The sequence below is a fragment of the Ranitomeya imitator genome, chromosome 10 (genome assembly GCF_032444005.1).
Source record: "Ranitomeya imitator isolate aRanImi1 chromosome 10, aRanImi1.pri, whole genome shotgun sequence".
Taxonomy (NCBI): Eukaryota; Metazoa; Chordata; class Amphibia; order Anura; family Dendrobatidae; genus Ranitomeya; species Ranitomeya imitator.
Window position 1 is genome coordinate 93,209,257 of NC_091291.1, and position 27,533 is coordinate 93,236,789.

The following is a 27,533-nucleotide window of genomic DNA, read 5'->3' on the forward strand; positions in this document are numbered from 1 at the left end:
ATGGTGACCATACATTGTACCATCTGCCACGCTGTAGCTCACCAGACACAACCGGTCATAACCAGTCACAACAGCGTACCATCCGCATCGCTTCAGCGGCGGAACGAAGCGGTCATGCCGACCAAACTGCGTTCCATCTACCACGCTGTAGCCCACCAGTCACGACCAGTCACAAACAGTCACAACAGCGTACCATCTGCCACATTGTAGCCCTCCAGTCACAACAGTGTACCATCCGCTTCGCTTCAGCGGTGGAACGAAGCACTCATGCCAACCATACAGCGTTCCATCCACCACGCCCAAGCGGTTTACATACCTCGAAGCAGCGGTGCAAAGCGTGGTATATTCAGCGCAGTACAAAATTCCGATGTCCAGGTCCACCAAGTGTCCAAGTACGAAGTGAAGAAAGGAAATTTTGAAAGCAGTGAGGTGGCATTGGGAACAATAGCGCTCAGGTGACAAAATTTTCAACCAATTGTGTGCACAGAACCTTTGGCCTATCAGCACACTAGCTAGTAGCACAACACGCCCCTAGTGAACAACGTCACGCACAGATTATGCAAAATTTGCTCTGAATCGTCTTGTGTGACACGACCGTACGACTGTCCCATACGACTTCTACATCGCAAATACGTCATGATTTTATCGCTTCAGCGCCGTGCATCGTGTAGTGTGACCGCAGTCTACGATGTTTGAAACGATAATTAAGCGACGATGCAACGTCACAAATCGTGCCGTCGTAGCGATGAAAATTGTGTGACGGTACCCTAAGGCTCTGCGTTCAGGTCGCAGTCTCTCTTGGAGGCGTGGGTTCAAATCCCACTTCTGACATCACCTTTTCGTTTCATGAAACTATACAGATTCCCTTCAGTTATTGATTAGATGGGGCTCAAACCAAACTTAGCAATGGGCCTTAAAAAACCTGATCCCAAAGTTATGACTACCTGGGAGTTTTTGGGGTGAATCTGAAATTGTCATCTATAAACGGAACTCTAGGATTGTGAAATAGGTTTTATGTGCATATGTTAGCTGTCTTGGCACCATAAAAATACTATGGGCGGTGAATGGGGAGGATTATTTCACCTCTTTGTGTTCTCTTTCCCTATTAGGTCGGAGATTCCACATCCTATGGGGCTGTTCTGGGAGATTTCTATAAACTGAATTGCAGGTAAGTCTAATTTCATATTTGTTTACCTCATTCCTCAATAGACCATAACAGTACTTAATAAACAAAAGCTGAAAAAGTAGGTAATCATAGATTAAAAAGTCTGAAATGCGCATGCGATACTGACATCTAAGTTTCAGCACATTTTGGGACAAACGTTTTCACATTGAAAGTTAACAATCATTAAAATATTTTCTCTAAATTTTTGTCTCCTTTTTTGCTCCAATTATTTGCATCTAATATCAAATAAAACTTGATGTAACATTATGCATGCACATTGTGTTTTATGTGCAACCATCACCTGTCTCATAAACACAGGGTTAGAATGAACGTGATGAATAGAGTCAAATTGGAAATGTAAAAAAATCTGTCAAAATTGCATTTTTTTTCTACTCATTCACAAAGAGTTAATGAAAGTTATTAAACATGTACAACAAAATGGCAGGAGTTTCAAATAGAAATCATGCTGCAAAAACTAGTCAAAGCAAAAACAAAAATATACATTTTCAGGGGTTTCGCTTGACATTTGCCGAGTGTCAAACACTCCCAAAGTTGTTTGTGTTTGGCAGAAATAGCTCAGTTGGGAGAGCGTTAGACTGAAGATCTAAAAGTCCCTGGTTCAATCCTGGGTTTCGGCAACATAATTTTTCTTCACTGTTTACATTTTAAGGAGAAAATGAACAAAGCACATGGGCTGATGACTTAAAGAAAATGAAAAAAGGCCTAAAAATCTTAACTATCTACAGAAAATAAAATGTTGAAAAGATGAGAAATGGGAGCTTTTCCTTTTGAGCAAATTATTATTTTTTTTAATTTTTCCTCTATTTTGTTTATTTCCATTTCACTAAGCTGTAAGAGGATTTAATGGGAACCGGATAGCTGATACAGGCATCATGTATCAGACACTAGCTGAATGATTTCAGCCATGTATGTTTGACTATGAAATGCTGTGGTGTATATGAATTCAGTGTGAGAAGTAATTTCTAAAATGGGGTCACTTTGGGGGGGGGTTTCTGCTGTTTTGGTACGCTTGGTACTCTGAAAATTTTACCGCAAACTATTCTTGCAAAATCTGCATTCCAAAACCCGAATAGTGCTCTTATTTTCAAAGCCCTGCTGTGTGGCCAAATGGTAGTTTCTTAAGAAATATGATGCATCACCGCATTTTGTGAGAAATCTAACATTTCTAACATCCTAACAAAATAAAAGGAGGTTTGAAAATTAATGCTGACAAAAAGTACACACATGAAAAATGCTATTTATTAATGTTTTTGTGTGTTGCGACAAGTTGGTTTAAGGGTATAAACAGTCAAAGAATAAAAATGACTAATATTTCAAAATTTTAAGCAAACTTTAGATATTTTCACAGAAAAAACTAAAGTTTATTGACCTAAATTTACAGTTAATGTAAAGTACAATGTGTCACAAAAACACTTTCAGAATTACGGGGATATGTAGAAGCATTCCAGAGTTATTACTGCATAAAGTGATACATGTCATATTTTTTAACAAATGGGGCTTGGCCTTTTAGCTCAAAATAGGCTTGATAACTAATAGTTTAAACAAATGTATAGAAATAAAAACTGTAATATTAATTATTTTAACCCCTTCATGACCCAGCCTATTTTGACCTTAAAGACCTTGCCGTTTTTTGCAATTCTGACCAGTGTCCCTTTATGAGGTAATAACTCAGGAACGCTTCAACGGATCCTAGCGGTTCTGAGATTGTTTTTTCGTGACATATTGGGCTTCATGTTAGTGGTAAATTTAGGTCAATTAATTCTGCGTTTATTTGTGATAAAAACGGAAATTTGGCGAAAATTTTGAAAATTTCGCAATTTTCACATTTTGAATTTTTATTCTGTTAAACCAGAGAGATATGTGACACAAAATAGTTAATAAATAACATTTCCCACATGTTTACTTTAAATCAGCACAATTTTGGAAACAAAATTTTTTTTTGTTAGGAAGTTATAAGGGTTAAAATTTGACCAGCGATTTCTCATTTTTACAACGAAATTTACAAAACCATTTTTTTTAGGGACCACCTCACATTTGAAGTCAGTTTGAGGGGTCTATATGGCTGCAAATACCCAAAAGTGACACCATTCTAAAAACTGCACCCCTCAAGGTACTCAAAACCACATTCAAGAAGTTTATTAACCCTTCAGGTGCTTCACAGCAGCAGAAGCAACATGGAAGGAAAAAATGAACATTTAACTTTTTAGTCACAAAAATTATCTTTTAGCAACAATTTTTTTTATTTTCCCAATGGTAAAAGGAGAAACTGAACCACGAAAGTTGTTGTCCAATTTGTCCTGAGTACGCTGATACCTCATATGTGGGGGTAAACCACTGTTTGGGCGCACGGCAGGGCTTGGAAGGGAAGGAGCGCCATTTGACTTTTTGAATCAAAAATTGGCTCCACTCTTTAGCGGACACCATGTCACGTTTGGAGAGCCCCCGTGTGCCTAAAAATTGGAGCTCCCCCACAAGTGACCCCATTTTGGAAACTAGACACCCCAAGGAACTTATCTAGATGCATAGTGAGCACTTTGAACCCCCAGGTGCTTCACAAATTGATCCGTAAAAATGAAAAAGTACTTTTTTTTCACAAAAAAATTATTTTAGCCTCAATTTTTTCATTTTCACATGGGCAACAGGATAAAATGGATCCTAAAATGTGTTGGGCAATTTCTCCTGAGTACACCAATACCTCACATGTGGGGGTAAACCATTGTTTGGGCACATGGTAAGGCTCGGAAGGGAAGGAGCGCCATTTGACTTTTTGAATGAAAAATTATTTCCATTGTTAGCGGACACCATGTCGCGTTTGGATAGCTCCTGTGTGCTTAAACATTGGTGCTCCCCAACAAGTGACCCCATTTTGGAAACTAGACCCCCCAAGGAACTTATTTAGATGCCTAGTGAGCACTTTAAACCGTCAGGTGCTTCACAAATTGATCTGTAAAAATGAAAAAGTACTTTTTTTTCACAAAAAAATTCTTTTCGCCTCAATTTTTTCATTTTCACATGAGCAGTAGGATAAAATGGATCATAAAATTTGTTGGGCAATTTCTCCCGAGTACGCCGATACCTCATATGTGGCGGTAAACCACTGTTTGGGCACTCGGCAGGGCTCGGAAGGGAAGGCGCGCCATTTGACTTTTTGAATGGAAAAATAGCTCCAATTGTTAGCGGACACCATGTCGCGTTTGGAGAGCCCCTGTGTGCCTAAACATTGGAGCTCCCCCATTTTGGAAACTAGACCCCCCAAGGAACTTATCTAGATGCATATTGAGCACTTTAAACCCCCAGGTGCTTCACAGAAGTTTATAACGCAGAGCCATGAAAATAAAAAATAATTTTTCTTTCCTCAAAAATGATTTTTTAGCCTGGAATTTCCTATTTTGCCAAGGATAATAGGAGAAATTGGACCCCAAATATTGTTGTCCAGTTTGTCCTGAGTACGCTGATACCCCATATGTGGGGGTAAACCACTGTTTGGGCGCACGGCAGGGCTCGGAAGGGATGGCACGCCATTTGGCTTTTTAAATGGAAAATTAGCTCCAATCATTAGCGGACACCATGTCACGTTTGGAGAGCCCCTGTGTGCCTAAACATTGGAGATCCCCCAGAAATGACCCCATTTTGGAAACTAGACCCCCAAAGGAACTAATCTAGATGTGTGGTGAGGACTTTGAACCCCCAAGTGCTTCACAGACGTTTATAACGCAGAGCTATGAAAATAAAAAAAAAAATTATTTTCTCAAAAATGATCTTTTAGCCTGCAATTTTTTATTTTCCCAAGGGTAACAGGAGAAATTTGACCCCAAAATTTGTTGTCCAGTTTCTCCTGAGTACGCTGATACCCCATATGTGGGGGTAAATCACTGTTTGGGCACATGCCGGGGCTCGGAAGTGAAGTAGTGACGTTTTGAAATGCAGACTTTGATGGAATGCTCTGTGGGCGTCACGTTGCGTTTGCAGAGCCCCTGATGTGGCTTAACAGTAGAAACCCCCCATAAGTGACCCCATTTTGGAAACTAGACCCCCAAAGGAACTTATCTAGATGTGTGGTGAGCACTTTGAACCCCCAAGTGCTTCATAGAAGTTTATAATGCAGAGCCGTGAAAATAATAAATACGTTTTCTTTCCTCAAAAATAATTATTTAGCCCAGAATTTTTTATTTTCCCAAGGGTTACAGGAGAAATTGGACCCCAAGAGTTGTTGTCCAGTTTCTCCTGAGTACTCTGATACCCCATGTGTGGGGGTAAACCACTGTTTGGGCACACGTCGGGGCTCAGAAGGGAAGTAGTGACTTTTGAAATGCAGACTTTGATGGAATGGTCTGCGGGCGTCACATTGCGTTTGCAGAGCCCCTGGTGTGCCTAAACAGTAGAAACCCCCCACAAGTGACCCCATTTTGGAAACTAGACCCCCCAAGGAACTTATATAGATGTAAGTTGAGCACTTTGAACCCCCAAGTGCTTCACAGACGTTTACAACGCAGAGCCGTCAAAATAAAAAATCATTTTTCTTTCCTCAAAAATGATGTTTTAGCAAGCATTTATTTAGATTCCCAAGGATAACAGGAGAAATTGGACCCCAGTAATTGTTGCGCAGTTTATCCTGAGTATGCTGGTACCCCATATGTGGGGGTAAACCACTGTTTGGGCACACGTCAGGGCTCGGAAGTGAGGGAGCACCATTTGACTTTTTGAATACGAGATTGGCTGGAATCAATGGTTGTGCCATGTTGCGTTTGGAGACCCCTGATGTGCCACAGTGGTAACCCCTCAATTCTACCTCCAACACTAACACCAACACACCCCTAACCCTAATCCCAACTGTAGCCATAACCCTAATCACAACCCTAACCACAACCCTAATTCCAACCCTAACCCTAAGGCTATGTGCCCACGTTGCGGATTCGTGTGAGATATTTCCGCACCATTTTTTAAAAATCTGCGGGTAAAAGACACTGCGTTTTACCTGCGGATTTACCGCGGATTTCCAGCATTTTTTGTGCGGATTTCACCTGCGGATTCCTATTGAGGAACAGGTGTAAAATGCTGCGGAATCCGCACAAAGAATTGACATGCTGCGGAAAATACAACGCAGCGTTTCCGCGCATGGGCACAGCGGATTTGGTTTTTCATATGTTTACATGGTACTGTAAACCTGATGGAACACTGCTGCGAATCCGCAGCGGCCAATCCGCAGCCAAATCCGCACCGTGTGCACATAGCCTAATTCTAAAGGAATGTGCACACGCTGCAGAAAACGCTGCGGATCCGCAGCAGTTTCCCACGAGTTTACAGTTCAATGTAAACCTACGGGAAACAAAAATCGCTGTACACATGCTGCAGAAAAACTGCACGGAAACGCAGCGGTTTACATTCCGCAGCATGTCACTTCTTTGTGCGGATTCCGCAGCGGTTTTACAACTGCTCCAATAGAAAATCGCAATTGTAAAACCGCAGTGAAATGCACAGAAAAAAACGCGGTAAATCTGCCATAAATCCGCAGCGGTTTAGCACTGCGGATTTATCAAATCCGCAGCGGAAAAATCCGCAGAGGACCAGAATACGTGTTCACATACCGAAACCCTAACCCTAGCCCTAACCCTAACCCTAACCCTACCCCTAACCCTAACCCTAGCCCTAACCCTAGCCTTAACCCTAACCCTACCCCTAGCCCTACCCCTAACCCTACCCCTAGCCCTACCCCTAACCCTACCCCTAACCCTACCCCTAGCCCTACCCCTAACCCTACCCCTAACCCTAACCCTAACCCTACCCCTAACCCTACCCCTAACCCTAACCCTACCCCTAACCCTATTCTAACATTAGTGGAAAAAAAAATTTTCTTTATTTTTTTATTGTCCCTACCTATGGGGGTGACAAAGGGGGGGGTCATTTATTATTTTTTTTATTTTGATCACTGAGATATAATCTATCTCAGTGATCAAAATGCACTTTGGAACGAATCTGCCGGCGGGCAGATTCGGCGGGCGCACTGTGCATGCGCCCGCCATTTTGGAAGATGGCGGCGCCCAGGGAGAAGACTGACGGGACCCCGGCAGGATCGGTAAGTATGATGGGGTGGGGGGACCACAGGGGGGGGATCGGAGCACGGGGGGGAATCGAAGCACGGCAGGCGTAGAACGGAGCACGGGGGGGCGTGGAACAGAGCACGGGGGGCTGGAACGGAGCACGGGGGGGCTGGAACGGAGCACGGGGGGTGGATCGGAGTGCAGGGGGGTGATTGGAGCACGGGGGGGTGATTGGAGCATGGGAGGAGCGGACAAGAGCACGGGGGGAGCGGAGCACTGGATGGAGGGGAGCCGGAGCAGTGTACCGGCCAGATCGGGGGGCTGGTGGGGCGATCGGTGGGGTGGGGGCACATTAGTATTTCCAGCCATGGCCGATGATATTGCAGCATCGGCCATGGCTGGATTGTAATATTTCACCCGTTATAATAGGTGAAATATTACAAATCGCTCTGATTGGCAGTTTCACTTTCAACAGCCAATCAGAGCGATCGTAGCCACGAGGGGGTGAAGTCACCCCCCCTGGGCTAAACTACCACTCCCCCTGTCCCTGCAGATCGGGTGAAATGGGAGTTAACCCTTTCACCGGATCTGCAGGGACGCGATCTTTCCATGACGCCACATAGGCGTCATGGGTCGGATTGGCACCGACTTTCATGACGCCTACGTGGCGTCATGGGTCGGGAAGGGGTTAAAATAATTTTCAATGACAATTGATGGTCATATTTCTGCTGACTAATTTGGAAAGAGTTAAGGTACAAAATCTACAAGAAGTCAGGATGGCCGAGCGGATACAGGCATCATGTATCAGACACTAGCTGAATGATTTCAGCCATGTATGTTTGACTATGAAATGCTGTGGTGTATATGAATTCATTGTGAGAAGTAATTTCTAAAATGGGGTCACTTTGGGGGGGGGGTTTCTGCTGGTTTGCTACTCTGAAAATTTTACCGCAAACTATTCTTGCAAAATCTGCATTCCAAAACTCGAATAGTGCTCTTATTTTCAAAGCCCTGCTGTGTGGCCGAATGGTAGTTTCTGAAGAAATATGATGCATCACCGCATTTTGTGAGAAATCTAACATTTCTAACATCCTAACAAAATAAAAGGAGGTTTGAAAATTAATGCTGACAAAAAGTACACACATGAAAAATGCTATTTATTAATGTTTTTGTGTGTTGCGACAAGTTGGTTTAAGGGTATAAGCAGTCAAAGAATAAAATTGACTAATATTTCAAAATTTTAAGCAAACTTTAGATATTTTCACAGAAAAAAATAAAAGTTTATTGACCTAAATTTACAGTTAATGTAAAGTACAATGTGTCACAAAAAACACTTTCAGAATTACGGCAATATGTAGAAGCATTCCAGAGTTATTACTGCATAAATTGATACATGTCATATTTTTTAACAAATGGGGCTTGGCCTTTTAGCTCAAAATAGGCTTGATGACTAATAGTTTAAACAAATGTATAGAAATAAAAACTGTAATATTAATTATTTTAAAATAATTTTCAATGACAATTGATGGTCATATTTCTGCTGACTAATTTGGAAAGAGTTAAGGTACAAAATCCACAAGACGTCAGAATGGCCGAGTGGTCTAAGGCGCTGCGTTCAGGTCGCAGTCTCTCTTGGAGGCGTGGGGTCAAATCCCACTTCTGACATCACCTTTTCGTTTCATGAAACTATACAGATTCCCTTCAGTTATTGATTAGATGGGGCTCAAACCAAACTTAGCAATGGGCCTTAAAAAACCGGATCCCAAAGTTATGACTACCTGGGAGTTTTTGGGGTGAATCTGAAATTGTCATCTATAAACGGAACTCTAGGATTGTGCAATAGGTTTTATGTGCATATGTTAGCTGTCTTGGCACCATAAAAATACTATGGGCGGTGAATGGGGAGGATTATTTCACCTCTTTGTGTTCTCTTTCCCTATTAGGTCGGAGATTCCACATCCTATGGGGCTGTTCTGGGAGATTTCTATAAACTGAATTGCAGGTAAGTCTAATTTCATATTTGTTTACCTCATTCCTCAATAGACCATAACAGTACTTAATAAACAAAAGCTGAAAAAGTAGGTAATCATAGATTAAAAAGTCTGAAATGCGCATGCGATACTGACATCTAAGTTTCAGCACATTTTGGGACAAACGTTTTCACATTGAAAGTTAACAATCATTAAAATATTTTCTCTAAATTTTTGTCTCCTTTTTTGCTCCAATTATTTGCATCTAATATCAAATAAAACTTGATGTAACATTATGCATGCACATTGTGTTTTATGTGCAACCATCACCTGTCTCATAAACACAGGGTTAGAATGAACGTGATGAATAGAGTCAAATTGGAAATGTAAAAAAATCTGTCAAAATTGCATTTTTTTTCCACTCATTCACAAAGAGTTAATGAAAGTTATTAATCATGTACAACAAAATGGCAGGAGTTTCAAATAGAAATCATGCTGCAAAAACTAGTCAAAGCAAAAATAAAAATATACATTTTCAGGGGTTTCGCTTGACATTTGCCAAGTGTCAAACACTCCTAAAGTTGTTTGTGTTTGGCCGAAATAGCTCAGTTGGGAGAGCGTTAGACTGAAGATCTAAAGGTCCCTGGTTTGATCCCGGGTTTCGGCAACATAATTTTTCTTCACTGTTTACATTTTAAGGAGAAAATCAACAAAGCACATGGGCTGATGACTTAAAGAAAATGAAAAAAGGCCTAAAAATCTTAACTATCTACAGAAAATAAAATGTTGAAAAGATGAGAAATTTGAGCTTTTCCTTTTGAGCAAATTATTATTTTTTTTTAATTTTTCCTCTATTTTGTTTATTTCCATTTCACTAAGCTGTAAGAGGATTTAATGGGAACCGGATAGCTGATACAGGCATCATGTATCAGACACTAGCTGAATGATTTCAGCCATGTATGTTTGACTATGAAATGCTGTGGTGTATATGAATTCATTGTGAGAAGTAATTTCTAAAATGGGGTCACTTTGGGGGGGGGGTTTCTGCTGTTTTGGTACGTTTGGTACTCTGAAAATTTTACCGCAAACTATTCTTGCAAAATCTGCATTCCAAAACCCGAATAGTGCTCTTATTTTCAAAGCCCTGCTGTGTGGCCGAATGGTAGTTTCTGAAGAAATATGATGCATCACCGCATTTTGTGAGAAATCTAACATTTCTAACATCCTAACAAAATAAAAGGAGGTTTGAAAATTAATGCTGAAAAAAATGCACACATGAAAAATGCTATTTATTAATGTTTTTGTGTGTTGCGACAAGTTGGTTTAAGGGTATAAGCAGACAAAGAACAAAAATGACTAATATTTCAAAATTTTAAGCAAACTTTAGATATTTTCACAGAAAAAAAATAAAAGTTTATTGACCTAAATTTACAGTTAATGTAAAGTACAATGTGTCACAAAAAACACTTTCAGAATTACGGGGATATGTAGAAGCATTCCAGAGTTATTACTGCATAAAGTGATACATGTCATATTTTTTAACAAATGGGGCTTGGCCTTTTAGCTCAAAATAGGCTTGATAACTAATAGTTTAAACAAATGTATAGAAATAAAAACTGTAATATTAATTATTTGAAAATAATTTTCAATGACAATTGATGGTCATATTTCTGCTGACTAATTTGGAAAGAGTTAAGGTACAAAATCCACAAGAAGTCAGGATGGCCGAGCGGTCTAAGGCGCTGCGTTCAGGTCGCAGTCTCTCTTGGAGGCGTGGGTTCAAATCCCACTTCTGACAACACCTTTTCGTTTCATGAAACTATACAGATTCCCTTCAGTTAATGATTAGATGGGGCTCAAACCAAACTTAGCAATGGGCCTTAAAAAACCTGATCCCAAAGTTATGACTACCTGGGAGTTTTTGGGGTGAATCTGAAATTGTCATCTATAAACGGAACTCTAGGATTGTGAAATAGGTTTTATGTGCATATGTTAGCTGTCTTGGCACCATAAAAATACTATGGGCGGTGAATGGGGAGGATTGTTTCACCTCTTTGTGTTCTCTTTCCCTATTAGGTCGGAGATTCCACATCCTATGGGGCTGTTCTGGGAGATTTCTATAAACTGAAGTGCAGGTAAGTCTAATTTCATATTTGTTTACCTCATTCCTCAATAGACCATAACAGTACTTAATAAACAAAAGCTGAAAAAGTAGGTAATCATAGATTAAAAAGTCTGAAATGCGCATGCGATACTGACATCTAAGTTTCAGCACATTTTGGGACAAACATTTTCACATTGAAAGTTAACAATCATTAAAATATTTTCTCAAAATTTTTGTCTCCTTTTTTGCTCCAATTATTTGCATCTAATATCAAATAAAACTTGATGTAACATTATGCATGCACATTGTGTTTTATGTGCAACCATCACCTGTCTCATAAACACAGGGTTAGAATGAACGTGATGAATAGAGTCAAATTGGAAATGTAAAAAAATCTGTCAAAATTGCATTTTTTTTCCACTCATTCACAAAGAGTTAATGAAAGTTATTAAACATGTACAACAAAATGGCAGGAGTTTCAAATAGAAATCATGCTGCAAAAACTAGTCAAAGCAAAAATAAAAATATACATTTTCAGGGGTTTCGCTTGACATTTGCCGAGTGTCAAACACTCCTAAAGTTATTTGTGTTTGGCCGAAATAGCTCAGTTGGGAGAGCGTTAGACTGAAGATCTAAAGGTCCCTGGTTCGATCCCGGGTTTCGGCAACATAATTTTTCTTCACTGTTTACATTTTAAGGAGAAAATGAACAAAGCACATGGGCTGATGACTTAAAGAAAATGAAAAAAGGCCTAAAAATCTTAACTATCTACAGAAAATAAAATGTTGAAAAGATGAGAAATTTGAGCTTTTCCTTTTAAGCAAATTATTATTTTTTTTTAATTTTTCCTCTATTTTGTTTATTTCCATTTCACTAAGCTGTAAGAGGATTTAATGGGAACCGGATAGCTGATACAGGCATCATGTATCAGACACTAGATGAATGATTTCAGCCATGTATGTTTGACTATGAAATGCTGTGGTGTATATGAATTCATTGTGAGAAGTAATTTCTAAAATGGGGTCACTTTGGGGGGGGGGGTTCTGCTGGTTTGCTACTCTGAAAATTTTACTGCAAACTATTCTTGCAAAATCTGCATTCCAAAACTCGAATAGTGCTCTTATTTTCAAAGCCCTGCTGTGTGGCCGAATGGTAGTTTCTGAAGAAATATGATGCATCACCGCATTTTGTGAGAAATCTAACATTTCTAACATCCTAACAAAATAAAAGGAGGTTTGAAAATTAATGCTGACAAAAAGTACACACATGAAAAATGCTATTTATTAATGTTTTTGTGTGTTGCGACAAGTTGGTTTAAGGGTATAAGCAGTCAAAGAATAAAATTGACTAATATTTCAAAATTTTAAGCAAACTTTAGATATTTTCACAGAAAAAAATAAAAGTTTATTGACCTAAATTTACAGTTAATGTAAAGTACAATGTGTCACAAAAAACACTTTCAGAATTACGGCAATATGTAGAAGCATTCCAGAGTTATTACTGCATAAATTGATACATGTCATATTTTTTAACAAATGGGGCTTGGCCTTTTAGCTCAAAATAGGCTTGATGACTAATAGTTTAAACAAATGTATAGAAATAAAAACTGTAATATTAATTATTTTAAAATAATTTTCATTGACAATTGATGGTCATATTTCTGCTGACTAATTTGGAAAGAGTTAAGGTACAAAATCCACAAGACGTCAGAATGGCCGAGTGGTCTAAGGCGCTGCGTTCAGGTCGCAGTCTCTCTTGGAGGCGTGGGGTCAAATCCCACTTCTGACATCACCTTTTCGTTTCATGAAACTATACAGATTCCCTTCAGTTATTGATTAGATGGGGCTCAAACCAAACTTAGCAATGGGCCTTAAAAAACCGGATCCCAAAGTTATGACTACCTGGGAGTTTTTGGGGTGAATCTGAAATTGTCATCTATAAACGGAACTCTAGGATTGTGCAATAGGTTTTATGTGCATATGTTAGCTGTCTTGGCACCATAAAAATACTATGGGCGGTGAATGGGGAGGATTATTTCACCTCTTTGTGTTCTCTTTCCCTATTAGGTCGGAGATTCCACATCCTATGGGGCTGTTCTGGGAGATTTCTATAAACTGAATTGCAGGTAAGTCTAATTTCATATTTGTTTACCTCATTCCTCAATAGACCATAACAGTACTTAATAAACAAAAGCTGAAAAAGTAGGTAATCATAGATTAAAAAGTCTGAAATGCGCATGCGATACTGACATCTAAGTTTCAGCACATTTTGGGACAAACGTTTTCACATTGAAAGTTAACAATCATTAAAATATTTTCTCTAAATTTTTGTCTCCTTTTTTGCTCCAATTATTTGCATCTAATATCAAATAAAACTTGATGTAACATTATGCATGCACATTGTGTTTTATGTGCAACCATCACCTGTCTCATAAACACAGGGTTAGAATGAACGTGATGAATAGAGTCAAATTGGAAATGTAAAAAAATCTGTCAAAATTGCATTTTTTTTCCACTCATTCACAAAGAGTTAATGAAAGTTATTAATCATGTACAACAAAATGGCAGGAGTTTCAAATAGAAATCATGCTGCAAAAACTAGTCAAAGCAAAAATAAAAATATACATTTTCAGGGGTTTCGCTTGACATTTGCCAAGTGTCAAACACTCCTAAAGTTGTTTGTGTTTGGCCGAAATAGCTCAGTTGGGAGAGCGTTAGACTGAAGATCTAAAGGTCCCTGGTTTGATCCCGGGTTTCGGCAACATAATTTTTCTTCACTGTTTACATTTTAAGGAGAAAATCAACAAAGCACATGGGCTGATGACTTAAAGAAAATGAAAAAAGGCCTAAAAATCTTAACTATCTACAGAAAATAAAATGTTGAAAAGATGAGAAATTTGAGCTTTTCCTTTTGAGCAAATTATTATTTTTTTTTAATTTTTCCTCTATTTTGTTTATTTCCATTTCACTAAGCTGTAAGAGGATTTAATGGGAACCGGATAGCTGATACAGGCATCATGTATCAGACACTAGCTGAATGATTTCAGCCATGTATGTTTGACTATGAAATGCTGTGGTGTATATGAATTCATTGTGAGAAGTAATTTCTAAAATGGGGTCACTTTGGGGGGGGGGTTTCTGCTGTTTTGGTACGTTTGGTACTCTGAAAATTTTACCGCAAACTATTCTTGCAAAATCTGCATTCCAAAACCCGAATAGTGCTCTTATTTTCAAAGCCCTGCTGTGTGGCCGAATGGTAGTTTCTGAAGAAATATGATGCATCACCGCATTTTGTGAGAAATCTAACATTTCTAACATCCTAACAAAATAAAAGGAGGTTTGAAAATTAATGCTGAAAAAAATGCACACATGAAAAATGCTATTTATTAATGTTTTTGTGTGTTGCGACAAGTTGGTTTAAGGGTATAAGCAGACAAAGAACAAAAATGACTAATATTTCAAAATTTTAAGCAAACTTTAGATATTTTCACAGAAAAAAAATAAAAGTTTATTGACCTAAATTTACAGTTAATGTAAAGTACAATGTGTCACAAAAAACACTTTCAGAATTACGGGGATATGTAGAAGCATTCCAGAGTTATTACTGCATAAAGTGATACATGTCATATTTTTTAACAAATGGGGCTTGGCCTTTTAGCTCAAAATAGGCTTGATAACTAATAGTTTAAACAAATGTATAGAAATAAAAACTGTAATATTAATTATTTGAAAATAATTTTCAATGACAATTGATGGTCATATTTCTGCTGACTAATTTGGAAAGAGTTAAGGTACAAAATCCACAAGAAGTCAGGATGGCCGAGCGGTCTAAGGCGCTGCGTTCAGGTCGCAGTCTCTCTTGGAGGCGTGGGTTCAAATCCCACTTCTGACAACACCTTTTCGTTTCATGAAACTATACAGATTCCCTTCAGTTAATGATTAGATGGGGCTCAAACCAAACTTAGCAATGGGCCTTAAAAAACCTGATCCCAAAGTTATGACTACCTGGGAGTTTTTGGGGTGAATCTGAAATTGTCATCTATAAACGGAACTCTAGGATTGTGAAATAGGTTTTATGTGCATATGTTAGCTGTCTTGGCACCATAAAAATACTATGGGCGGTGAATGGGGAGGATTGTTTCACCTCTTTGTGTTCTCTTTCCCTATTAGGTCGGAGATTCCACATCCTATGGGGCTGTTCTGGGAGATTTCTATAAACTGAAGTGCAGGTAAGTCTAATTTCATATTTGTTTACCTCATTCCTCAATAGACCATAACAGTACTTAATAAACAAAAGCTGAAAAAGTAGGTAATCATAGATTAAAAAGTCTGAAATGCGCATGCGATACTGACATCTAAGTTTCAGCACATTTTGGGACAAACATTTTCACATTGAAAGTTAACAATCATTAAAATATTTTCTCAAAATTTTTGTCTCCTTTTTTGCTCCAATTATTTGCATCTAATATCAAATAAAACTTGATGTAACATTATGCATGCACATTGTGTTTTATGTGCAACCATCACCTGTCTCATAAACACAGGGTTAGAATGAACGTGATGAATAGAGTCAAATTGGAAATGTAAAAAAATCTGTCAAAATTGCATTTTTTTTCCACTCATTCACAAAGAGTTAATGAAAGTTATTAAACATGTACAACAAAATGGCAGGAGTTTCAAATAGAAATCATGCTGCAAAAACTAGTCAAAGCAAAAATAAAAATATACATTTTCAGGGGTTTCGCTTGACATTTGCCGAGTGTCAAACACTCCTAAAGTTATTTGTGTTTGGCCGAAATAGCTCAGTTGGGAGAGCGTTAGACTGAAGATCTAAAGGTCCCTGGTTCGATCCCGGGTTTCGGCAACATAATTTTTCTTCACTGTTTACATTTTAAGGAGAAAATGAACAAAGCACATGGGCTGATGACTTAAAGAAAATGAAAAAAGGCCTAAAAATCTTAACTATCTACAGAAAATAAAATGTTGAAAAGATGAGAAATTTGAGCTTTTCCTTTTAAGCAAATTATTATTTTTTTTTAATTTTTCCTCTATTTTGTTTATTTCCATTTCACTAAGCTGTAAGAGGATTTAATGGGAACCGGATAGCTGATACAGGCATCATGTATCAGACACTAGATGAATGATTTCAGCCATGTATGTTTGACTATGAAATGCTGTGGTGTATATGAATTCATTGTGAGAAGTAATTTCTAAAATGGGGTCACTTTGGGGGGGGGGGTTCTGCTGGTTTGCTACTCTGAAAATTTTACCGCAAACTATTCTTGCAAAATCTGCATTCCAAAACTCGAATAGTGCTCTTATTTTCAAAGCCCTGCTGTGTGGCCGAATGGTAGTTTCTGAAGAAATATGATGCATCACCGCATTTTGTGAGAAATCTAACATTTCTAACATCCTAACAAAATAAAAGGAGGTTTGAAAATTAATGCTGACAAAAAGTACACACATGAAAAATGCTATTTATTAATGTTTTTGTGTGTTGCGACAAGTTGGTTTAAGGGTATAAGCAGTCAAAGAATAAAATTGACTAATATTTCAAAATTTTAAGCAAACTTTAGATATTTTCACAGAAAAAAATAAAAGTTTATTGACCTAAATTTACAGTTAATGTAAAGTACAATGTGTCACAAAAAACACTTTCAGAATTACGGCAATATGTAGAAGCATTCCAGAGTTATTACTGCATAAATTGATACATGTCATATTTTTTAACAAATGGGGCTTGGCCTTTTAGCTCAAAATAGGCTTGATGACTAATAGTTTAAACAAATGTATAGAAATAAAAACTGTAATATTAATTATTTTAAAATAATTTTCAATGACAATTGATGGTCATATTTCTGCTGACTAATTTGGAAAGAGTTAAGGTACAAAATCCACAAGACGTCAGAATGGCCGAGTGGTCTAAGGCGCTGCGTTCAGGTCGCAGTCTCTCTTGGAGGCGTGGGGTCAAATCCCACTTCTGACATCACCTTTTCGTTTCATGAAACTATACAGATTCCCTTCAGTTATTGATTAGATGGGGCTCAAACCAAACTTAGCAATGGGCCTTAAAAAACCTGATCCCAAAGTTATGACTACCTGGGAGTTTTTGGGGTGAATCTGAAATTGTCATCTATAAACGGAACTCTAGGATTGTGAAATAGGTTTTATGTGCATATGTTAGCTGTCTTGGCATCATAAAAATACTATGGGCGGTGAATGGGGAGGATTGTTTCACCTCTTTGTGTTCTCTTTCCCTATTAGGTCGGAGATTCCACATCCTATGGGGCTGTTCTGGGAGATTTCTATAAACTGAATTGCAGGTAAGTCTAATTTCATATTTGTTTACCTCATTCCTCAATAGACCATAACAGTACTTAATAAACAAAAGCTGAAAAAGTAGGTAATCATAGATTAAAAAGTCTGAAATGCGCATGCGATACTGACATCTAAGTTTCAGCACATTTTGGGACAAACGTTTTCACATTGAAAGTTAACAATCATTAAAATATTTTCTCTAAATTTTTGTCTCTTTTTTGCTTCAATTATTTGCATCTAATATCAAATAAAACTTGATGTAACATTATGCATGCACATTGTGTTTTATGTGCAACCATCACCTGTCTCATAAACACAGGGTTAGAATGAACGTGATGAATAGAGTCAAATTGGAAATGTAAAAAAATCTGTCAAAATTGCATTTTTTTTCCACTCATTCACAAAGAGTTAATGAAAGTTATTAATCATGTACAACAAAATGGCAGGAGTTTCAAATAGAAATCATGCTGCAAAAACTAGTCAAAGCAAAAATAAAAATATACATTTTCAGGGGTTTCGCTTGACATTTGCCGAGTGTCAAACACTCCTAAAGTTGTTTGTGTTTGGCCGAAATAGCTCAGTTGGGAGAGCGTTAGACTGAAGATCTAAAGATCCCGGGTTTTGGCAACATAATTTTTCTTCACTGTTTACATTTTAAGGAGAAAATGAACAAAGCACATGGGCTGATGACTTAAAGAAAATGAAAAAAGGCCTAAAAATCTTAACTATTTACAGAAAATAAAATGTTGAAAAGATGAGAAATGGGAGCTTTTCCTTTTGAGCAAATTATTTTATTTTTTTAATTTTTCCTCTATTTTGTTTATTTCCATTTCACTTAGCTGTAAGAGGATTTAATGGGAACCGGATAGCTGATACAGGCATCATGTATCAGACACTAGCTGAATGATTTCAGCCATGTATGTTTGACTATGAAATGCTGTGGTGTATATGAATTCATTGTGAGAAGTAATTTCTAAAATGGGGTCACTTTGGGGGGGGGTTCTGCTGTTTTGGTACGTTTGGTACTCTGAAAATTTTACCGCAAACTATTCTTGCAAAATCTGCATTCCAAAACCCGAATAGTGCTCTTATTTTCAAAGCCCTGCTGTGTGGCCAAATGGTAGTTTCTGAAGAAATATGATGCATCACCGCATTTTGTGAGAAATCTAACATTTCTAACATCCTAACAAAATAAAAGGAGGTTTGAAAATTAAAGCTGACAAAAAGTACACACATGAAAAATGCTATTTATTAATGTTTTTGTGTGTTGCGACAAGTTGGTTTAAGGGTATAAGCAGTCAAAGAATAAAAATGACTAATATTTCACAATTTTAAGCAAACTTTAGATATTTTCACAGAAAAAAACTAAAAGTTTATTGACATAAATTTACAGTTAATGTAAAGTACAATGTGTCACAAAAAACACTTTCAGAATTACGGGGATATGTAGAAGCATTCCAGAGTTATTACTGCATAAAGTGATACGTCCTATTTTTTAACAAATGGGGCTTGGCCTTTTAGCTCAAAATAGGCTTGATGACTAATAGTTTAAACAAATGTATAGAAATAAAAACTGTCATATTAATTATTTTAAAATAATTTTCAATGACAATTGATGGTCATATTTCTGCTGACTAATTTGGAAAGAGTTAAGGTACAAAATCCACAAGAAGTCAGAATGGCCGAGTGGTCTAAGGCGCTGCGTTCAGGTCGCAGTCTCTCTTGGAGGCGTGGGTTCAAATCCCACTTCTGACATCACCTTTTCGTTTCATGAAACTATACAGATTCCCTTCAGTTATTGATTAGATGGGGCTTAACCAAACTTAGCAATGGGCCTTAAGAAACCTGATCCCAAAGTTATGACTACCTGGGAGTATTTGGGGTGAATCTGAAATTGTCATCTATAAACGGAACTCTAGGATTGTGAAATAGGTTTTATGTGCATATGTTAGCTGTCTTGGCACCATAAAAATACTATGGGCGGTGAATGGGGAGGATTGTTTCACCTCTTTGTGTTCTCTTTCCCTATTAGGTCGGAGATTCCACATCCTATGGGGCTGTTCTGGGAGATTTCTATAAACTGAATTGCAGGTAAGTCTAATTTCATATTTGTTTACCTCATTCCTCAATAGACCATAACAGTACTTAATAAACAAAAGCTGAAAAAGTAGGTAATCATAGATTAAAAAGTCTGAAATGCGCATGCGATACTGACATCTAAGTTTCAGCACATTTTGGGACAAACGTTTTCACATTGAAAGTTAACAATCATTAAAATATTTTCTCTAAATTTTTGTCTCCTTTTTTGCTCCAATTATTTGCATCTAATATCAAATAAAACTTGATGTAACATTATGCATGCACATTGTGTTCTATGTGCAACCATCACCTGTCTCATAAACACAGGGTTAGAATGAACGTGATGAATAGAGTCACATTGGAAATGTGAAAAAATCTGTCAAAATTGCATTTTTTTCTACTCATTCACAAAGAGTTAATGAAAGTTATTAAACATGTACAACAAAATGGCAGGAGTTTCAAATAGAAATCATGCTGCAAAAACTAGTCAAAGCAAAAATAAAAATATACATTTTCAGGGGTTTCGCTTGACATTTGCCGAGTGTCAAACACTCCTAAAGTTGTTTGCGTTTGGCCGAAATAGCTCAGTTGGGAGAGCGTTAAGGTACCGTCACACATAGCGACGCTGCAGCGATACCGACAACGATCCGGATCGCTGCAGCGTCGCTGTTTGGTCGCTGGAGAGCTGTCACACAGACAGCTCTCCAGCGACCAACGATCCCGAGGTCCCCGGTAACCAGGGTAAACATCGGGTAACTAAGCGCAGGGCCGCGCTTAGTAACCCGATGTTTACCCTGGTTACCATCCTAAAAAGTAAAAAAACAAACGCTACATACTTACCTATCGCTGTCTGTCCTCGGCGCTCTGCTTCTCTGGTCTGGCTGTGAGCGCCGGGCAGCCAGAAAGCAGAGCGGTGACGTCACCGCTCTGCTTTCCGGCTGACCGACGCTCACAGCCAGAGCAGGAGGAGAGCAGAGCACAGCGCTGGAGGACAGACGGCTGTAGGTAAGTATGTAGTGTTTGTTTTTTTACTTTTTAGGATGGTAACCAGGGTAAACATCGGGTTACTAAGCGCGGCCCTGCGCTTAGTTACCCGATGTTTACCCTGGTTACCAGCGAAGACATCGCTGAATCGGTGTCACACACGCCGATTCAGCGATGTCTACGGGGAGTCCAGCGATGAAATAAAGTTCTGGACTTTCTTCCCCGACCAGCGATCTCCCAGCAGGGGCCTGATCGCTGCTCCCTGTCACACTGGACGATATCGCTAGCGAGGACGCTGCAACCTCACGGATCGCTAGCGAAATCGTCTAGTGTGACAGTACCTTTAGACTGAAGATCTAAAGGTCCCTGGTTCGATCCCTGGTTTTGGCAACATAATTTTTCTTCACTGTTTACATTTTAAGGAGAAAATGAACAAAGCACATGGGCTGATGACTTAAAGAAAATGAAAAAAGGCCTAAAAATCTTAACTATTTACAGAAAATAAAATGTTGAAAAGATGAGAAATGGGAGCTTTTCCTTTTGAGCAAATTATTTTATTTTTTTAATTTTTCCTCTATTTTGTTTATTTCCATTTCACTAAGCTGTAAGAGGATTTAATGGGAACCGGATAGCTGATACAGGCATCATGTATCAGACACTAGCTGAATGATTTCAGCCATGTATGTTTGACTATGAAATGCTGTGGTGTATATGAATTCATTGTGAGAAGTAATTTCTAAAATGGGGTCACTTTGGGGGGGGGGTTCTGCTGTTTTGGCACGTTTGGTACTCTGAAAATTTTACCGCAAACTATTCTTGCAAAATCTGCATTCCAAAACCCGAATAGTGCTCTTATTTTCAAAGCCCTGCTGTGTGGCCAAATGGTAGTTTCTGAAGAAATATGATGCATCACCGCATTTTGTGAGAAATTTAACATTTCTAACATCCTAACAAAATAAAAGGAGGTTTGAAAATTAAACCTGACAAAAAGTACACACATGAAAAATGCTATTTATTAATGTTTTTGTGTGTTGCGACAAGTTGGTTTAAGGGTATAAGCAGTCAAAGAATAAAAATGACTAATATTTCAAAATTTTAAGCAAACTTTAGATATTTTCACAGAAAAAAACTAAAAGTTTATTGACCTAAATTTACAGTTAATGTAAAGTACAATGTGTCACAAAAAACACTTTCAGAATTACGGGGATATGTAGAAGCATTCCAGAGTTATTACTGCATAAAGTGATACATGTCATATTTTTTAACAAATGGGGCTTGGCCTTTTAGCTCAAAATAGGCTTGATGACTAATAGTTTAAACAAATGTATAGAAATAAAAACTGTAATATTAATTATTTTAAAATAATTTTCAATGACAAGTGATGGTCATATTTCTGCTGACTAATTTGGAAAGAGTTAAGGTACAAAATCCACAAGAAGTCAGAATGGCCGAGTGGTCTAAGGTGCTGCGTTCAGGTCGCAGTCTCTCTTGGAGGCGTTGGTTCAAATCCCACTTCTGACATCACCTTTTCGTTTCATGAAACTATACAGATTCCCTTCAGTTATTGATTAGATGGGGCTTAACCAAACTTAGCAATGGGCCTTAAGAAACCTGATCCCAAAGTTATGACTACCTGGGAGTATTTGGGGTGAATCTGAAATTGTCATCTATAAACGGAACTCTAGGATTGTGAAATAGGTTTTATGTGCATATGTTAGCTGTCTTGGCACCATAAAAATACTATGGGCGGTGAATGGGGAGGATTGTTTCACCTCTTTGTGTTCTCTTTCCCTATTAGGTCGGAGATTCCACATCCTATGGGGCTGTTCTGGGAGATTTCTATAAACTGAATTGCAGGTAAGTCTAATTTCATATTTGTTTACCTCATTCCTCAATAGACCATAACAGTACTTAATAAACAAAAGCTGAAAAAGTAGGTAATCATAGATTAAAAAGTCTGAAATGCGCATGCGATACTGACATCTAAGTTTCAGCACATTTTGGGACAAACGTTTTCACATTGAAAGTTAACAATCATTAAAATATTTTCTCTAAATTTTTGTCTCCTTTTTTGCTCCAATTATTTGCATCTAATATCAAATAAAACTTGATGTAACATTATGCATGCACATTGTGTTCTATGTGCAACCATCACCTGTCTCATAAACACAGGGTTAGAATGAACGTGATGAATAGAGTCACATTGGAAATGTGAAAAAATCTGTCAAAATTGCATTTTTTTCTACTCATTCACAAAGAGTTAATGAAAGTTATTAAACATGTACAACAAAATGGCAGGAGTTTCAAATAGAAATCATGCTGCAAAAACTAGTCAAAGCAAAAATAAAAATATACATTTTCAGGGGTTTCGCTTGACATTTGCCGAGTGTCAAACACTCCTAAAGTTGTTTGCGTTTGGCCGAAATAGCTCAGTTGGGAGAGCGTTAAGGTACCGTCACACATAGCGACGCTGCAGCGATACCGACAACGATCCGGATCGCTGCAGCGTCGCTGTTTGGTCGCTGGAGAGCTGTCACACAGACAGCTCTCCAGCGACCAACGATCCCGAGGTCCCCGGTAACCAGGGTAAACATCGGGTAACTAAGCGCAGGGCCGCGCTTAGTAACCCGATGTTTACCCTGGTTACCATCCTAAAAAGTAAAAAAACAAACGCTACATACTTACCTATCGCTGTCTGTCCTCGGCGCTCTGCTTCTCTGGTCTGGCTGTGAGCACCGGGCAGCCAGAAAGCAGAGCGGTGACGTCACCGCTCTGCTTTCCGGCTGACCGACGCTCACAGCCAGAGCAGGAGGAGAGCAGAGCACAGCGCTGGAGGACAGACGGCTGTAGGTAAGTATGTAGTGTTTGTTTTTTTACTTTTTAGGATGGTAACCAGGGTAAACATCGGGTTACTAAGCGCGGCCCTGCGCTTAGTTACCCGATGTTTACCCTGGTTACCAGCGAAGACATCGCTGAATCGGTGTCACACACGCCGATTCAGCGATGTCTACGGGGAGTCCAGCGATGAAATAAAGTTCTGGACTTTCTTCCCCGACCAGCGATCTCCCAGCAGGGGCCTGATCGCTGCTCCCTGTCACACTGGACGATATCGCTAGCGAGGACGCTGCAACCTCACGGATCGCTAGCGAAATCGTCTAGTGTGACAGTACCTTTAGACTGAAGATCTAAAGGTCCCTGGTTCGATCCCTGGTTTTGGCAACATAATTTTTCTTCACTGTTTACATTTTAAGGAGAAAATGAACAAAGCACATGGGCTGATGACTTAAAGAAAATGAAAAAAGGCCTAAAAATCTTAACTATCTACAGAAAATAAAATGTTGAAAAGATAAGAAATGGGTGCTTTTCCTTTTGAGCAAATTATTTTTTTTTTTTAATTTTTCCTCTATTTTGTTTATTTCCATTTCACTAAGCTGTAAGAGGATTTAGTGGGAACCGGATAGCTGATACAGGCATCATGTATCAGACACTAGCTGAATGATTTCAGCCATGTATGTTTGACTATGAAATGCTGTGGTGTATATGAATTCATTGTGAGAAGTAATTTCTAAAATGGGGTCACTTTGGGGGGGGGTTTCTGCTGTTTTGGTACGTTTGGTACTCTGAAAATATTACCGCAAACTATTCTTGCAAAATCTGCATTCCAAAACCCGAATAGTGCTCTTATTTTCAAAGCCCTGCTGTGTGGCCAAATGGTAGTTTCTGAAGAAATATGATGCATCACCGCATTTTGTGAGAAATCTAACATTTCTAACATCCTAACAAAATAAAAGGAGGTTTGAAAATTAATGCTGACAAAAAGTACACACATGAAAAATGCTATTTATTAATGTTTTTGTGTGTTGCGACAAGTTGGTTTAAGGGTATAAGCAGTCAAAGAATAAAAATGACTAATATTTCAAAATTTTAAGCAAACTTTAGATATTTTCACAGAAAAAAACTAAAAGTTTATTGACCTAAATTTACAGTTAATGTAAAGTACAATGTGTCACAAAAAACACTTTCAGAATTACGGGGATATGTAGAAGCATTCCAGAGTTATTACTGCATAAAGTGATACATGTCATATTTTTTAACAAATGGGGCTTGGCCTTTTAGCTCAAAATAGGCTTGATAACTAATAGTTTAAACAAATGTATAGAAATAAAAACTGTAATATTAATTATTTTAAAATAATTTTCAATGACAATTGATGGTCATATTTCTGCTGACTAATTTGGAAAGAGTTAAGGTACAAAATCCACAAGAATTCAGGATGGCCGAGCGGTCTAAGGCGCTGCGTTCAAGTCGCAGTCTCTCTTGGAGGCGTGGGTTCAAATCCCACTTCTGACATCACCTTTTCGTTTCATGAAACTATACAGATTCCCTTCAGTTATTGATTAGATGGGGATCAAACCAAACTTAGCAATGATCCTTAAAAAACCTGATCCCAAAGTTATGACTACCTGGGAGTTTTTGGGGTGAATCTGAAATTGTCATCTATAAACGGAACTCTAGGATTTTGAAATAGGTTTTATGTGCATATGTTAGCTGTCTTGGCACCATAAAAAATACTATGGGCGGTGAATGGGGAGGATTATTTCACCTCTTTGTGTTCTCTTTCCCTATTAGGTCGGAGATTCCACATCCTATGGGGCTGTTCTGGGAGATTTCTATAAACTGAATTGCAGGTAAGTCTAATTTCATATTTGTTTACCTCATTCCTCAATAGACCATAACAGTACTTAATAAACAAAAGCTGAAAAAGTAGGTAATCATAGAATAAAAAGTCTGAAATGCGCATGCGATACTGACATCTAAGTTTCAGCACATTTTGGGACAAACGTTTTCAAGATTGAAAGTTAACAATCATTAAAATATTTTCTCTAAATTTTTGTCTCCTTTTTTGCTCCAATTATTTGCATCTAATATCAAATAAAACTTGATGTAACATTATGCATGCACATTGTGTTCTATGTGCAACCATCACCTGTCTCATAAACACAGGGTTAGAATGAACGTGATGAATAGAGTCAAATTGGAAATGTAAAAAAATCTGTCAAAATTGCATTTTTTTTCTACTCATTCACAAAGAGTTAATGAAAGTTATTAAACATGTACAACAAAATGGCAGGAGTTTCAAATAGAAATCATGCTGCAAAAACTAGTCAAAGCAAAAATAAAAATATACATTTTCAGGGGTTTCGCTTGACATTTGCCGAGTGTCAAACACTCCTAAAGTTGTTTGTGTTTGGCCAAAATAGCTCAGTTGGGAGAGCGTTAGACTGAAGATCTAAAGGTCCCTGGTTCGATCCCGGGTTTCGGCAACAAAATTTTTCTTCACTGTTTACATTTTAAGGAGAAAATGAACAAAGCACATGGCCTGATGACTTAAAGAAAATGAAAAAAGGCCTAAAAATCTTAACTATCTACAGAAAATAAAATGTTGAAAAGATAAGAAATGGGAGCTTTTCCTTTTGAGCAAATTATTTTTTTTTTTAATTTTTCCTCTATTTTGTTTATTTCCATTTCACTAAGCTGTAAGAGGATTTAGTGGGAACCGGATAGCTGATACAGGCATCATGTATCAGACACTAGCTGAATGATTTCAGCCATGTATGTTTGACTATGAAATGCTGTGGTGTATATGAATTCATTGTGAGAAGTAATTTCTAAAATGGGGTCACTTTGGGGGGGGGGGTTTCTGCTGTTTTGGTACGTTTGGTACTCTGAAAATTTTACCGCAAACTATTCTTGCAAAATCTGCATTCCAAAACCCGAATAGTGCTCTTATTTTCAAAGCCCTGCTGTGTGGCCAAATGGTAGTTTCTGAAGAAATATGATGCATCACCGCATTTTGTGAGAAATCTAACATTTCTAACATCCTAACAAAATAAAAGGAGGTTTGAAAATTAATGCTGACAAAAAGTACACACATGAAAAATGCTATTTATTAATGTTTTTGTGTGTTGCGACAAGTTGGTTTAAGGGTATAAGCAGTCAAAGAATAAAAATGACTAATATTTCAAAATTTTAAGCAAACTTTAGATATTTTCACAGAAAAAAACTAAAAGTTTATTGACCTAAATTTACAGTTAATGTAAAGTACAATGTGTCACAAAAAACACTTTCAGAATTACGGGGATATGTAGAAGCATTCCAGAGTTATTACTGCATAAAGTGATACATGTCATATTTTTTAACAAATGGGGCTTGGCCTTTTAGCTCAAAATAGGCTTGATAACTAATAGTTTAAACAAATGTATAGAAATAAAAACTGTAATATTAATTATTTTAAAATAATTTTCAATGACAATTGATGGTCATATTTCTGCTGACTAATTTGGAAAGAGTTAAGGTACAAAATCCACAAGAATTCAGGATGGCCGAGCGGTCTAAGGCGCTGCGTTCAAGTCGCAGTCTCTCTTGGAGGCGTGGCTTCAAATCCCACTTCTGACATCACCTTTTCGTTTCATGAAACTATACAGATTCCCTTCAGTTATTGATTAGATGGGGATCAAACCAAACTTAGCAATGATCCTTAAAAAACCTGATCCCAAAGTTATGACTACCTGGGAGTTTTTGGGGTGAATCTGAAATTGTCATCTATAAACGGAACTCTAGGATTTTGAAATAGGTTTTATGTGCATATGTTAGCTGTCTTGGCACCATAAAAATACTATGGGCGGTGAATGGGGAGGATTATTTCACCTCTTTGTGTTCTCTTTCCCTATTAGGTCGGAGATTCCACATCCTATGGGGCTGTTCTGGGAGATTTCTATAAACTGAATTGCAGGTAAGTCTAATTTCATATTTGTTTACCTCATTCCTCAATAGACCATAACAGTACTTAATAAA

At 38.0% G+C, this 27,533-nt stretch overlaps 12 non-coding genes across 12 annotated transcripts; all 12 read left to right on the forward strand.

Moving 5' to 3' along the window:
• Nucleotides 1-8,806: 8,806 nt before the first annotated feature.
• TRNAL-CAG (transfer RNA leucine (anticodon CAG)) lies at nucleotides 8,807-8,889 on the forward strand. Its single transcript has one exon. It is a non-coding gene; the product is annotated as a tRNA-Leu (tRNA).
• An 899-nt stretch (nucleotides 8,890-9,788) lies between these two features.
• Nucleotides 9,789-9,861, forward strand: TRNAF-GAA (transfer RNA phenylalanine (anticodon GAA)). Its single transcript has one exon. It is a non-coding gene; the product is annotated as a tRNA-Phe (tRNA).
• A 1,048-nt stretch (nucleotides 9,862-10,909) lies between these two features.
• Nucleotides 10,910-10,992, forward strand: TRNAL-CAG (transfer RNA leucine (anticodon CAG)). The gene has a single exon. It is a non-coding gene; the product is annotated as a tRNA-Leu (tRNA).
• An 899-nt stretch (nucleotides 10,993-11,891) lies between these two features.
• On the forward strand, nucleotides 11,892-11,964 carry TRNAF-GAA (transfer RNA phenylalanine (anticodon GAA)). Its single transcript has one exon. It is a non-coding gene; the product is annotated as a tRNA-Phe (tRNA).
• A 1,039-nt stretch (nucleotides 11,965-13,003) lies between these two features.
• TRNAL-CAG (transfer RNA leucine (anticodon CAG)) lies at nucleotides 13,004-13,086 on the forward strand. Its single transcript has one exon. It is a non-coding gene; the product is annotated as a tRNA-Leu (tRNA).
• Nucleotides 13,087-13,985: 899 nt separating this feature from the next.
• Nucleotides 13,986-14,058, forward strand: TRNAF-GAA (transfer RNA phenylalanine (anticodon GAA)). Its single transcript has one exon. It is a non-coding gene; the product is annotated as a tRNA-Phe (tRNA).
• Nucleotides 14,059-15,106: 1,048 nt separating this feature from the next.
• On the forward strand, nucleotides 15,107-15,189 carry TRNAL-CAG (transfer RNA leucine (anticodon CAG)). Its single transcript has one exon. It is a non-coding gene; the product is annotated as a tRNA-Leu (tRNA).
• An 899-nt stretch (nucleotides 15,190-16,088) lies between these two features.
• Nucleotides 16,089-16,161, forward strand: TRNAF-GAA (transfer RNA phenylalanine (anticodon GAA)). The gene has a single exon. It is a non-coding gene; the product is annotated as a tRNA-Phe (tRNA).
• A 1,039-nt stretch (nucleotides 16,162-17,200) lies between these two features.
• Nucleotides 17,201-17,283, forward strand: TRNAL-CAG (transfer RNA leucine (anticodon CAG)). The gene has a single exon. It is a non-coding gene; the product is annotated as a tRNA-Leu (tRNA).
• Nucleotides 17,284-19,287: 2,004 nt separating this feature from the next.
• Nucleotides 19,288-19,370, forward strand: TRNAL-CAG (transfer RNA leucine (anticodon CAG)). Its single transcript has one exon. It is a non-coding gene; the product is annotated as a tRNA-Leu (tRNA).
• Nucleotides 19,371-24,945: 5,575 nt separating this feature from the next.
• Nucleotides 24,946-25,028, forward strand: TRNAL-CAA (transfer RNA leucine (anticodon CAA)). Its single transcript has one exon. It is a non-coding gene; the product is annotated as a tRNA-Leu (tRNA).
• Nucleotides 25,029-25,929: 901 nt separating this feature from the next.
• TRNAF-GAA (transfer RNA phenylalanine (anticodon GAA)) lies at nucleotides 25,930-26,002 on the forward strand. Its single transcript has one exon. It is a non-coding gene; the product is annotated as a tRNA-Phe (tRNA).
• Nucleotides 26,003-27,533: the final 1,531 nt, after the last annotated feature.